The sequence below is a fragment of the Artemia franciscana genome, chromosome 15 (assembly GCF_032884065.1).
Source record: "Artemia franciscana chromosome 15, ASM3288406v1, whole genome shotgun sequence".
Lineage (NCBI taxonomy): Eukaryota > Metazoa > Arthropoda > Branchiopoda > Anostraca > Artemiidae > Artemia > Artemia franciscana.
Genome location: NC_088877.1, coordinates 34,443,415 through 34,457,128, shown reverse-complemented (window position 1 = coordinate 34,457,128; position 13,714 = coordinate 34,443,415). Strand labels below are relative to the sequence as shown.

Sequence of the window (13,714 nt, the reverse complement as noted above, 5' to 3'; positions counted from 1 at the left end):
TGATGCGCTGAATATGATGGTGTGATTTTCATTAAGATTCCTTGAATTTTAGGGGATGTTTCTCTCCTATTTAAAAAACTAGGCAAACTTATTCAGGCAAATTTTGATGGGTAGCAGTAAACTTGATGAATCTTATATATTTGTGATTAGCGTAATAATCTGATTCTTTTGGGGTATGTATGGATATCAAAATTCTGTATTTTAGAGTTTTAGTTACAATTGAGCCGAGTGACTCCTTACTAACAGTTCGTTCCCATGATTACAATGCTTTGGCGATGACATATTTATCTCACTTCTGAAAAAGAGCAGTAAGTAAATAAGAGCATGAATTTTTTCATGGTCATTGGAATTTAAGGTAAGATGTTCTAAATAGGAGTAGCATAGTGTTTGAGTGATTCCTAAATTCAATGATCCAAATTTAGGCTGTGATTCTACTTTCAGTTATTTTAATTTACAGCATTTCTAAATCTGGATTGCAAAGATAATATCTTGGATATTGAAAGCCAGGTAAAATTAAAATGTTTCATGATTCCATGGATATCTGCAGATTAACCACTGAAGGGCAGCATGCTTCGATAGATCTAAGCATTAAGATACGAATGAAATATACCATTGTGTTATATAGCAAGATTTACAGCCAGAAATCACAATGATAGACAAGTTGTGATGGAAAATAGTGTCTTTAAAGTTGATGAAACCTCTCCTGGTGGAGTTTCATCCTGGTGGATAGCTATCTAGTGATATAGATGGTAGTTTATGCCCCGAGTCAACTGATTTTTGGATGACAGCCAAATATAGTGGAATAAACATAACTATAATATAACTAGCTAAATAAATATAACTAGGCCGTATAGTGATAGATAAAACTAGCCAAAGATCCTGTAAGACGACAAGCATAAAAAGAAGAAAAATGGAAAAAATAGCGCATACTTTATTGTGAGTGTCAGAGAAAAGAAAACTTAGCACCTTCCCCTCAACGTGTATACAGGACGCATGACAGTAACTGTCCTTAAGAATATGCTAGCCAATCATTGAGTTTCTGTTTGATTCCCTTTAACTATATTCTAAAACCACTAGCTCGTCAAAGTCACGCCTGGCAGAAAAAAAAAATAAATCAGTTACCATCCTTCTAAAAAATTAAATTCCGTAGTATTTTTAAAATAGGAACTTGAAACCAATGTTGTCGCTGGATTAGAAATGCTGAATTTAATAGAATAATTTTCATCAAGAAGGGAATTTTTCTGTTATTTCTCTAATATTATGCTATTTTCCTTATGCTAATTGCTTCTTATGGGTAACTTTACAATTAATAAATTTATGTACATTGAACCATTACGAAAATTAAACCATTATGATTCTTTTTGTGTGTATACAAGATTGTAGTTTTAGAGTTTCAAATTCTATTGACAAGGTTGCACTTCATTATCATGAACGTCTTGATTATTGGACCACGTTGCACATGAGAGATTGCACCCATGTATGATTTTCCACGGGGAATTTGCACTCACGGAGCATACACGCAAGGATGATTGGATCCACGGAAGATTAGTCTACATGGAATTCTCAATTGGTGGAAACTGTTAAATTAAAGTCTTCACAAGTAGCAATTTCCCATGGCTATAATCTTCTACGAAGGGTTATCTTTTATGGGTGCAACCTTCCATGAATGGAATTTTATAGGGGTTAATTTAGGATGCTACTTCCTCAATATTAAAAAAATAGAAACATAGATTAAAAAATATATGATAAAATAAACTCTTCTTCGAGATGAGGGGGGGGATCTAAAGATGACGAAAGTAATTTCGTATGGGTTAAAGATTGCATTTCAGTGGACATATGTGATTACTCTTTATGAATAGGCTACAAGGAGTATTTAACTCAAAACTGTGAAAAAAGGGGAATTGTGCTGCTTCGCATTTGATAGGCCACGTCCTCAGTGTTTCCTATTTTATACGCCAGAAAATGTATTTTTAAGAGATGGCATTGGCAAGTACCACGTGCACGAAATTTCAAGTGGTGACACCTGCAAGGAAGTATTGTATTTTGCCTTATATTTTAGTGTCTGTGTTCACCATAGCGTAAACAAGTTTTTCTTATCATTGTTTCTAAAGTATTTATTTTCGCGTGGAGTTCTACTGCCCTATCTGATTCAAAAGAAACCTATAGTCAAAGCACACAGAATCTTGAGACTCATGGTAATAATAATTTGTACAGTACGATATGCAAGGGTAGTTTCGACACTTCAAAAATAGTGATTTTGACTTGACGACAAAGAGCGTTCTGAAAAAAGTTTGATGATAAAGAGCTTGATGAATTGCTTGATTAAGGTCCGTGCCAGACACTAGCAGAACTTCGAGAAATATTACAAGTGTCCGTGAAATATTATTTCACGTGTCCGTTAATATTACAAGTATAGTGAAATATTACAAGTGTCCGTGCCAGACACTAGCAGAACTTCGAGAAATATTACAAGTGTCCGTGAAATATTATTTCACGTGTCCGTTAATATTACAAGTATAGTGAAATAATACAAGTGTCCGTGCCAGACACTAGCAGAACTTCGAGAAATATTACAATTGTCCGTGAAATATTATTTCACGTGTCCGTTAATATTACAAGTATAGTGAAATATTACAAGTGTCCGTGCCAGACACTAGCAGAACTTCGAGAAATATTACAAGTAGATGAGTCAATAGTTTAAAATGTTCACGTGTCCGTTAATATTACAAGTATAGTGAAATAATACAAGTGTCCGTGCCAGACACTAGCAGAACTTCGAGAAATATTACAATTGTCCGTGAAATATTATTTCACGTGTCCGTTAATATTACAAGTATAGTGAAATATTACAAGTGTCCGTGCCAGACACTAGCAGAACTTCGAGAAATATTACAAGTGTCCGTGAAATATTATTTCACGTGTCCGTTAATAAAGTGAAATATTACAAGTGTCCCTGACAGACACTAGCAGAACTTCGAGAAATATTACAAGTAGATGAGTCAATAGTTTAAAATGTTTTAAAGCATCGGGAATTATTCAGAATAGGTCCCATTGGAAACGAAGCATTGGATCCTTAAATTAATTTCAGATTAAAAAAAAAGAAGAAAAAAGCAAGAACTTATTCGAGGTCCTTTAACTTTTTCTTTCTTTGAATAGAAAAGGGCTCTCAATCATGGTTTAGAAAACTTATTAATGTTGACAAGGAATTTTCTTCTTTTCATTGTTTATTCACAGGAACACCGCTGTTTCATGAAAAATGCAACTCACGGTCCAAAAGATGGGAAGTGAATGAATTGTGAAGCCAGATCTATTATGAATCGATGCTTAATATATCGATATATTAAATGATCGATATATTATAATCGATATATATAATAATGGAAATATTAAATGAGCTAAATAAAGGAATTATGGTAATTTCAGTGAGAAATGTACTGGCTGTACTTCAGAAGAGAGATAAATCGTTGAAGCAAATTAGTATAGCCCGAATTGAAAAAAAGGCTTTTATTGCAAATTAATTAAATGAATTGTCTTGCTGCAAATACAAAAGAGAGAATAATGAGGACTTTTAAGACAGTGAATGCACAAAACTTATTTGAATATTTGTATTATGCAAAGGCAGTGGGATCTTCGTCATTATTTGAATTTTCTTGTCATTCTGTTCTAGGAAACCACAATATGTACGTTTTTATTGGCTAATTTTCATTCTGGTTGTTCTTAAAACCAGTTTTACCTTGGTCTAGTTGGCTGATTTCTTACCAATTAGACCTTAAAACGCCGATTTTTTGGTAAAGCACGAATTTACTATTAAAACCAGTTTTAACATGCTTTATTTGGCTCGTTTTCTTGTCAATTCATTTCTAAACGCCAATTTGTCCCTGGAAACCGGTTTTTCACCTTTTCAGTCCTTTCGGTAAAGCGTAAATTTGTTTATAAAACCAGTTTTACAACGCTTTGATTCGCGGCTTTTTTTGCCAATTAGTCCTCAAAATGTCGATTTATCCCTGAAAGTCAATCATCTCACCTTTTGATTGGCTGACTTCCTTATTGGTGGTTACATCATTTATGAGAACACAGAGCTTAAAGGTACGTAAAGGCAGTATATAAATAGTGCATACATAAATTTGGCGTATATAAAGCTGTGCGAGCATTCAGAATCATTATGATTTTAAACAAAAATATCAAAACTAAATGATACTATTCTATATTATCTCAATCACTTTTTTTGAGATTATAAATAATGAAAAATGTAAATAATAAAATAAAACACTTAATTGCTTGTGTGCCATAGCATCAAAATGTAATAACATTAAATCAACCAACTCAATATAATTTAATAACTTAAGGTTTACATTTCATTACAAAACCGAAAAAACAAGAAATAAAATACTAAACATAGTCTACGCAGTTATATTGCCCAGATTCTACGTACTGATGGTGATTTAGTGAACAGCTGTGCGTCTGCCATATTTTTTCCCTTGACCACTTCACACAGAACTCAGGGTCGTCGAAACTTAGGAAGAGACTCATTCGTTTTTAAATAATTGGCTCTAGTGCCCTTACTAGATAATTAGATAATTTGGGATAACTTCTACTGGATATACTTTCACATTAGAATCGTTCTAAAAGATAGGATGAAAATATTAAACCTGATACTAAATATTAAAGTGGGTAACCAAGCCTTCCTATTCGTTTAAATGACTACTTTCAATCACTCATCATATGTCACTTCCAACATCAGTTTTTAAAACTAAATATATATATGTAAAAGCAAGTCTGTAGCTTTAATTGAGAAGATAGTACCCATTTAAAAGTAGACCATAACCCTTCTCAGTACTCCACTATAATTTCTAATGCTTATTCCTCTTCTTCTTTATACAGTGAAAATGAATTAATACAGTTTTTTAAGCAGTTAAACGCATTTTGGTGTTTTGAGTAAATTTCAGGATGTGATGGCGAGGAGAGATATGACCTCTTTTGTATGAAAGTTTTTGCTTTTACCTTGTTCCGACATTTGGGTTTACCAGTCTTAAAGAAACACTTCGTTTTCAATTCTTGTGGCTTAAGTAAGATTATTAACGAATTACTAAGGACAAATGATAGCCACAACAACACTGGATGTTTTTTGTTGAAAGACAGATCATTCATGAGCGACCTGATCACTTCTTTGAAAGTAAAAAAGGTTTTCAGCTGCTTTTCTCTGAATTGAAGTCTTGAAAGAAGGCTATCAATAGCTATCACTTCAATAATCGATAAGCGTGACCCATGGAAATAAGAAAAGACCTTAATTGCCTTAATATAGACAGTTATTACGACCAGAAAGAGAGATGTCATATGTAGTGAGTTAAGATGACACATTCCGTCTTTATTAGAATAGATAAGAAGATGTCGTTCCCGAAATCAATTTATTTCCGTCACGTTAAGGGTCACAGTCTAGTAGTTGTATTTCTTGGCAGAGGTCATAGGAATGAGTAAAACCACTTTGTGCGTGATAGTGTCATCCTTAGAATCTGTGATATGTCTTTCGTAGATACGCTTAATTTTTCAGGACAAGACAACATAAAAGAAATGAAAACTGATAAAGCTGGATGTTTCTACATCCTAAATCCTATACAGGGGCTCTAATTCACAAAAATATAAAGAGGAGGGGGGCAAGAACTTTTTTATGAAGACACAAAAAATGGAAACTTCTAAGATCAGGGGGGTGGGAGTGGGGAGACGGTTTGGGTTTATTTGGTTTTTTGAATGAAATATACCTACTTTTCAGAATATATATTGGGAACAAGATATGGGGGAGGGATTCAAAAATTTCAGATTTATGTGAATAGCAAACATCATGACTGCAGCAATAGCTGCACTTAAGTAAAGAGCGAACCACGCTGCATAGCGATCGAAAGTTTAAACAAATTTAGAGGATAAGCGTCTAGTGAGAAAAACTTTTCATTTAGGTTGATTTAACAAAGGTAACTATTATTTAGCTTTATGTTGATATTAAACTTTTCAAAATTCCAAAATCAATATTTAATCCCTCGACCCTTATAAATACAGCAGCTGGTCAAAATAAAAAGTATTTAATAGAGATTATCGTTGTGAAACAACATTAACTGGAGTCTTTAATCCCTCCATTTTGGAAACCAATGAAAACTATCTTTTAGCCATGTATCACTGATGTCTCTTATTTTTATTTTATTTTTCCGGTACTAACAAGCCACTGGAACGTCGTAGAGAGCTATTTAAAGACCCATTTTAAACATATTGCTTGAATTCGTGCAATTTTGTGCATATTCATCAGGATGATACCATTGTAAAGTGCTATATAACAGAAAAAATGACACTTTTTAGTGTCATTTCTGGTACGGAAAGGCTTTGACGCCTTTCCAGATTACCATGAAAAAAAACCTTAACCAGCGATTTTCAAGCTCTTGAATTCCTCCCTTCTTAGTAAATGTAAACTAAACAAATTACCTCGAAAAAAAAATTGGCGAATGAAGGAAAACTATATTTAAATTTTGTTCGGGAATAATAACGTTTATTTATACTTGCCTCAGCAGTAAAAGTTGATTATTATTATTTTTTTTTCTTTAGCGCTGTTGGGGCACTTGAGTATCGGAGAGAGCTATTTTAGAGGTCATTTGAAAGGTAAATCTCCTCCAGAAAACTTTTAAGGAAAATCCATAAATTGAAAACCAAAATCACTAATTTTTATAGTAATTTTTCAAGGGAGATAAGTAAAATTACAATGCAAATTATAAATTTATTATAAATATCAGTAAGAATTCTACAATTTATGTTATTAATTTTTATGAAATTTAATAGATTTACTATGAAAAGTAGCGATTTTACAATTAAAACTAGTAATTTTTTGACAAAATTTAGAGATGTTCCTGTATTCTTTTGAATATTGGTGTGTTAACTTCAAAGAAATTCAGAACATTTAAGCTATTTTGCTAAATATGAAGAAGATATGTTTTTTTCAAGGCTACACAAATTTATAGATTTTTAATAAAAGCAAAAAAATTAGGATCTGAAGTTAAAATCTGTACTAAAACCTTTAAAAAATTTTCTCAGCAAAGCTAATTTCAAATTTAATATCCCAATCTAAAGCATTCATTATTATATTTTATGTGATCCGTGACACATTTGTTGATGTTTCATTCACATCACTTTCAATAAAAATCTTAAAACGATTTTTTAATATAAAGTTCCCTTTTCCTCAAAAGTGCATTTTCCATCTGCAAATATCAAGTAATTTTCGAGCATTCTGAATGGACAATTTTTCAATACAGAACTCCTTGAAGTTACTCAAAAATACACCAAAAAGAAAAAAGGGAATATCCATAAATCTCTGTTAAAAAGTGTGCTTTACTCCCATAACCTCGTTCTTGTAATGTATTAAATAAAAAAAAACAAGTTTTTTCAACTGAAAGTAAGGAGTGACATCAAAACTTAAAACGCACAGAAATTACTTCGTATATGAAAGAGGCTGCTTCCTCATCAACGCCCCGCTCTTTACGCTAAAGTTTGACTTTTTCTCTCAATTCTTCTTTCTAAAACAGTAAAAAACTTTAGCGTAAAGAGCGGGGCGTTGATGAGGAAGCAGCCTCTTTCATATACGAAGTAATTTCTGTGCGTTTTAAGTTTTGATGTCACTCCTTACTTTCAGTTGAAAAAACTTGTTTTTTTATATTTAATTTCTGAACGTTTTTGAATCAATGCATGTTTTGATTTTGGCTCTCCGCAGAGGAATAATCAAAACAAAATTTGCATTTTTTTTTTTTTTGGCTCAATGGCTTTCTCATAATTTTGATCGAATGATTTTGAGAAAAAAAGAGCGGGGGACGAAGCCTAGGTGCCCCCCGATTTTTGGTTAATTAAAAAGGCAACTAGAACTTTTAATTTTTTACGAATCTTTTTATTGGTAAAAGATTTACGTAACTTATAAATTAGCTTACGTAAAGAACTTTTGTATTCTCATGTTTTTATTACATATATGAGGGGATTCGCCCCATCGTCAGTACCTCGCTCTTTACACTAAAGCTTAAATTTTATCCCAATTCATTAAGAATGACCCCCTGAATCACAAAAGCCGTAGAATAAGTAGTGGAAATTACCGAAAATACTTTAGCGTAAAGAGCGAGGTATTAGAAGGAGGTGAGCCCCTCATATGGGTAATAATTTCTGTTTGTTTTAAGTTTTATTGCTGTTCCTTACTTCCAGCTGAAAAAGCTTTTTCACTTTTATTTTTTAATTGTTTTTTTTTTTTTAATAATGCTAGTAAATCCTGCTCTCCCTTCATGGAAATTTTCTTCTCCCATTACAAATTCTCGAAGGAAAGTTCCCCCAGCATATGCCCCTCTTCTCAACCTCTCCCCCAAACCAAAAAAATCCTCCTGAAAACGCCTGTATACTTCCCAATAACCATTACTATATGTAAGCACAGGTCAAAGTTTGTAACTTGTTGCACCTCCCACGGGGACTGTGGGGGAGTAAGTCGTTCCCAAAGACATAGTTATAAGGTTTTTCGACTACGCTGAATAAAATGGCTATCTCAGAACTTTGATCCGTAGATGGGAGGGGCCTAGGTGCCCTCCAATTTTTTTGGTCACTTAAAAAGGGTACTAGAACTTTTCATTTCCGTTAGAATGAGCCCTCTTGCATCATTCTAGGACAACTGGGTCGATACGATCACCCCTGGGGAAAAAAAAAAAAAAAACAAAAAAACAAAAAAAACAAAAAAACAAAAAAACAAATAAACACGCATCCGTGATCTGCCTTCTGGCAAAAAATGCAAAATTCCACATTTTTGTAGATAGGAGCTCGAAACTTCTACAGTAGGGTTCTCTGATACGCTGAATCTGATGGTGTGATTTTCGTTAAGATTCTATGACTTTTAGGGGGCGTTTCCCCCTATTTTCTAAAATAACGCAAATTTTCTCAGGCTCGTAACTTTTGATGGGTAAGACTAAACTTGATTAAACTTATATATTTAAAACCAGCATTAAAATGCGATTCTTTTGATGTAGCTATTAGTATCAAAATTCCATTTTTTAGAGTTTTGGTTACTATTGAGCCGGGTCGCTCCTTACTACAGTTCGTTACCACGAACTGTTTGATCTGTAAGCCAAACACATTATTTTTTCAGTCGTATAACTGAAAAGTAAATTAAAAACTAACCTATAGTAATTGAGCCATATTAAAAAGAAGGTAATAACTGATCAGTTCTTGTGTATGATTAAATAAAAAAAAAACAAGTTTTTTGAAATGAAAGTAAGGAGCGACATTAAAACTTAAAACGAACAGAAATAACTCCGTATATGAAAGGGGCTTTTCCTCCTCGACGCCCCGCTTTTTACGCTAAAGTTTTTTATTGTTTTAAAAATAGAGTTGCGAGAAAGAATCAAACTTTAGCGCAAGGAGCGGGGTGTCGAGGAGGAAAAGCCCCTTTCATATACGGAGTTATTTCTGTTCGTTTTAAGTTTTAATGTCGCTCCTTACTTTCATTTCAAAAAACTTGTTTTTTTTTATTTAATTTCTGAAAGTTTTTGAATTAATGCATGTCTGATTTTGGCTCTCCGTACATAAATTATTAAAATAAAATTTGCATATTTATTCTTTTTTTGGCTAAATGGCTGTCTCTTAGTTTTGATCAGACAATTTTGAGAAACAAGGGGTGGGGAAGGAGGCCTAGTTGCCCTCCAATTTTTCGGTTACTTAAAAAGGCAACTAGAACTTTAAATTTTTAACGAACGTTTTTATTAGTAAAAAATATACGTAACCTAGGAATTAACTTACGTAACAAACTTTTATATTCTTATATTTTTGGTTATATATATGAGGGGGTTTGTCCCCTCGTTAATACCTCGCTCTTCACAGTAAATCTAAGTTTTGTCCCAATTCTTTAAGAATGACCCCTGAATCAGAAAGGCCGTAGAATAAATAGTTGAAATTACTAAAAATAATTTAGCATAAAGAGCGAAGTATTTATCTCCTCCTAAATACCTCACTCTTTATGCTAAAGTATTTTTAGAACCCCTCATATGCGTAATAATCTCTGTTCGTTTTAAGTTTTAATGCTTCTCCTTACTTTCAATTGAAAAAACTTTTTCATGTTTATATTTTCATTGTTTTTTTTAATAGTAATGCTAGAAAATCCTGCGCCCTTTTCATTGAATTTCTCTTCCCCCATGAAATATTCCTCAAAGGAAAGATCCTCCCATATAGCCCCCTTGCCTGAATCCCACACTCAAACCAAAAAAAATCCCCTGAAAACGTCGGTACACTTCCCAATAACCATTACTGTATGTAAACATTGGTTAAAGTTTGTAACTTGCAGCCCCTCCCTCAGGGACTGTGTCACTTAAAAAGGGCACTAGAACTTTTCATTTCCGTTAGAATGAGCCCTCTTGCAACACTCTAGGACCACTTGGTCGATACAATGACCCCTGGGGAAAACAAACAAAAAAACAAACAAATAAACACGCACCCGGGATTTGTCGTCAGGCAAAAAACACGAAATCCCACATTTTTGTAGATTGGACCTTGAAACTTTTTCTACAGGGTTCTCTTACACGCTGGATGCGATGGTGTGATTTTCCTTTAGATCCTATGACTTTTGGGGGGTGTTTCCCCCTATTTTCCAAAATAAGGCAAATTTTCTCAGGCTCGTAACCTTCGATGATAAAAAACTAAATTTGATGAAACTTGTATATTTAAAATCAGCATAAAAATCCAATTCTCTTGATATATCTTTTAGCATCGAAATTCCGTTTTTTAGAGTTACGTTTTCTATTGAGCCAGGTCGCTCCTTACTACCGTTCGTTACCACGAACTGTTTGAAAATCTAAGCTAATAAAAAGAATTTTTTTTTTTAGTCAGAACACACTTCCAACTAGACACTCTATTTCCTTTGAATACAGCCAGTCAATGCTCAATTGAAATATGCTGATAACAAGAGCTTTCTGCGAAAACAAACTTCAAATAAGCAAATGGTGTGCTTTCAGAAAAGACCTGCTTTCTTTTCGTGTTTGCACTGTTCGAAAAGAAAGCAGCAAGTTTTTTTTCACCAACATGCAGTACCTTCTTTATTCTACTAATGATCACGCAAAGTATACAAATTTCGCAGAGGTACTAGATGTTTTGTGGTTTTTCGATATATCGGTAGTTGTGCAATATTAGTTATACCAAATAATAAAATGTTGTGATTGACCGATTTTACCAGCTTTAAGTTTGTCTTATTTACAATTTAGTTTTTTGCAAATTTAGTAATTTTGTGGAAGTCTAATAACTTTGCAAATTAATTGGTCCACATTTAGACTAATCAAATCATTTATATAGTTTGTACTAAACTTAAAATATAGTTTGTTTCATATTTACCAGTCCAGTCAAATTGTAGTAAATTTAAAAATTATTTGCTCTGAATTTTCCAATTTCAACAAACTTTTACTTATTAAATCAATACGAAAGGGTACAAACGGCTGGTATATTTGGTTTCCCTTCTAATGATCACTCAAGTATTAATATAATTGGCTTAAAAAGACTGTTACAAAAACAAACCAAAAGGGTTAATGTATACTTTTAAAGGGAAATGCAAGACAAACTTTACTCTTCTTCGCTTTGGTACATCTGAACAGGATAAAAGAGTTTCGTGCTGAAAAATTCCCATTTAATATGTTCAATAATCACTTGAGATTTACAGAGAAAAGCGCCACTTGTGAACAGAAATGTATCGAAAATCGTTGAAGATCTATATTAAAAGTGGTGTGAATTACACATCGACAAAACCTGAGTCACGAATAATACAAAAGAAAATAAGGAATCGACTATATATATATATATATATATATATATATATATATATATATATATATATATATATATATATATATATATATATATGAAAAGCCACTTTCCATGTTAGACAAACCTCTGAATTCAGTTCACAGAGGCAAATCAAATGATATATGCAAGAATGTACTTATAAAATCTCCTGTAAAGATTTTTCTGGCAAAAACACGTATCTGCGGCATTTTGCCCCGTTTTTCAAAGTTGAAAAATCGATATTTAGCAGTGTCAGCCAATTTTGGCATGTATTTTAATAGCATAATTGGTAAGAATAATTTCTAAAACTGATACTAGTAACTTTTCACTTTAAGCGTGTGTCTAGTGTAGCGCAATAGGTAGGAAAACTGTCACAAAACTAGAGAAACTTTGAAAACGATTTTCTCAGGATAATGAAAAGTTTATATGCGCGTTTTTACATTTTGACGGCCAAGAACCCACTTTAGAGTTGAAACCCACTTTTTCCAATTATTTTTGCAATATCAGAAGAGCTATCACCCCGCAGCACCCAGTGGTGGCTTATTCAAATACACTCCACAGAATGAAGAGAAACTAGCGGGTTAAATTCTCCCCAATCTCTTGACATACATCTGAAGGAGCTCTTGCAGAATATTTGAGGCAAAAATGCACTTCTTGATGTGTCAGGAACCAAACACATCCACAAAAAGATCAACTGACATCTCCTATAACAGCTGCTCTGCAACTATTCCAGAGTCATTCCTGCTTCAAAAGGGTATTTGGAGACACTTGAAGAAGGTAAACTGGAAGGGTCTGCACAAGCACAGGATGGTCGGCCTCCAGCCCACCACTGCACCCTGACTAAAGGACACCATTAGTTGTGACTTTGAAGTCAGATAATTATCCACAATAATCGTTTATTCTGAATTGACTGGATATATGTTTTTTTCCAGTGAAAATACAAAAAAAGTACTTCAATGAAAATACCCAAAAAGACACTTTTTTTCAATTGGGTATTAACTTATGAATTGTGTTCTTGATAAAACTAGAGAAAGAATATCCTTAGACTTTAGACCAACTTATGCCTCCAGAGGCACCCAGGGCATCAAGAAGCAGGCACCAATCTTCCTGTTGGTTTGCTTTTCTCAGCATGGTTGAGCTGACGTGTGCAGGTTACGTAGAATCACTGGTACATTTGTCAAAGAGGTTCCTGGGTCTACCGTTGTGGCGTAAACTTGTTGGTTGTGATTGGAGCGCTGCACTCGATAGTCAAAGATTGGTCTCCATCTATGGTTTCTTATGGCATCTATTTCGAGAGGTTGGACCTTCATGTCGCAGATAGATTGATTAGATTCTCTGCTGCCAATGGACGTGGAGGATTCTTCTTAGATCTAAAATCTTGAAAGAGAGTATTCTTTTCTCTTGTGCCGGATTGTGCTTCATGTGTCAGACTTCGGCTGCAAAAAGTAGAAGTTTTATAACGTTGCCAATGAAAAATCACATTTAGAGCCATAGAGAGAAGCTTTGGGACCACCAAACTTTCCATAGTCAATTCAAGGCTCAATTACTTAGACCAATTCTTGTGAATAATTCCTTGCAGTCGATTCAGTTCTGTCCATTACGTTTCCAAGGTATTTGAAATGGACGACTTGCTCAATATGATGTTGATCTCCATGTGATGCTTGGCTTCAAGCTTTTGGTAGCCATGCATTTGTTTTCACAAGATTTTGTTTCAGGATGAATTACAAAATATAGAAATTTTAGTATACCTGCGCCACCTGACATTGCCGCACATTTATTCATGTGTTAAGCTGAATTTCTATAGTTTAAGGTTGCAATTTTTTATAATTATGTTTTATCAAGCCCCGTTTTCCGAATAAAGGATGACAGATTGCCAAACACTTTGCTTTTTGGTCAT

General features: G+C 33.6%; 1 protein-coding gene across 4 annotated transcripts in view; it reads right to left on the bottom strand.

Annotated features, from left to right (window-relative positions):
• LOC136036401 (uncharacterized) overlaps positions 1-13,714 on the bottom strand; it is a 425,531-nt gene that overhangs the window by 199,715 nt on the left and 212,102 nt on the right. The gene's annotated exons all lie outside the window — the stretch shown is intronic.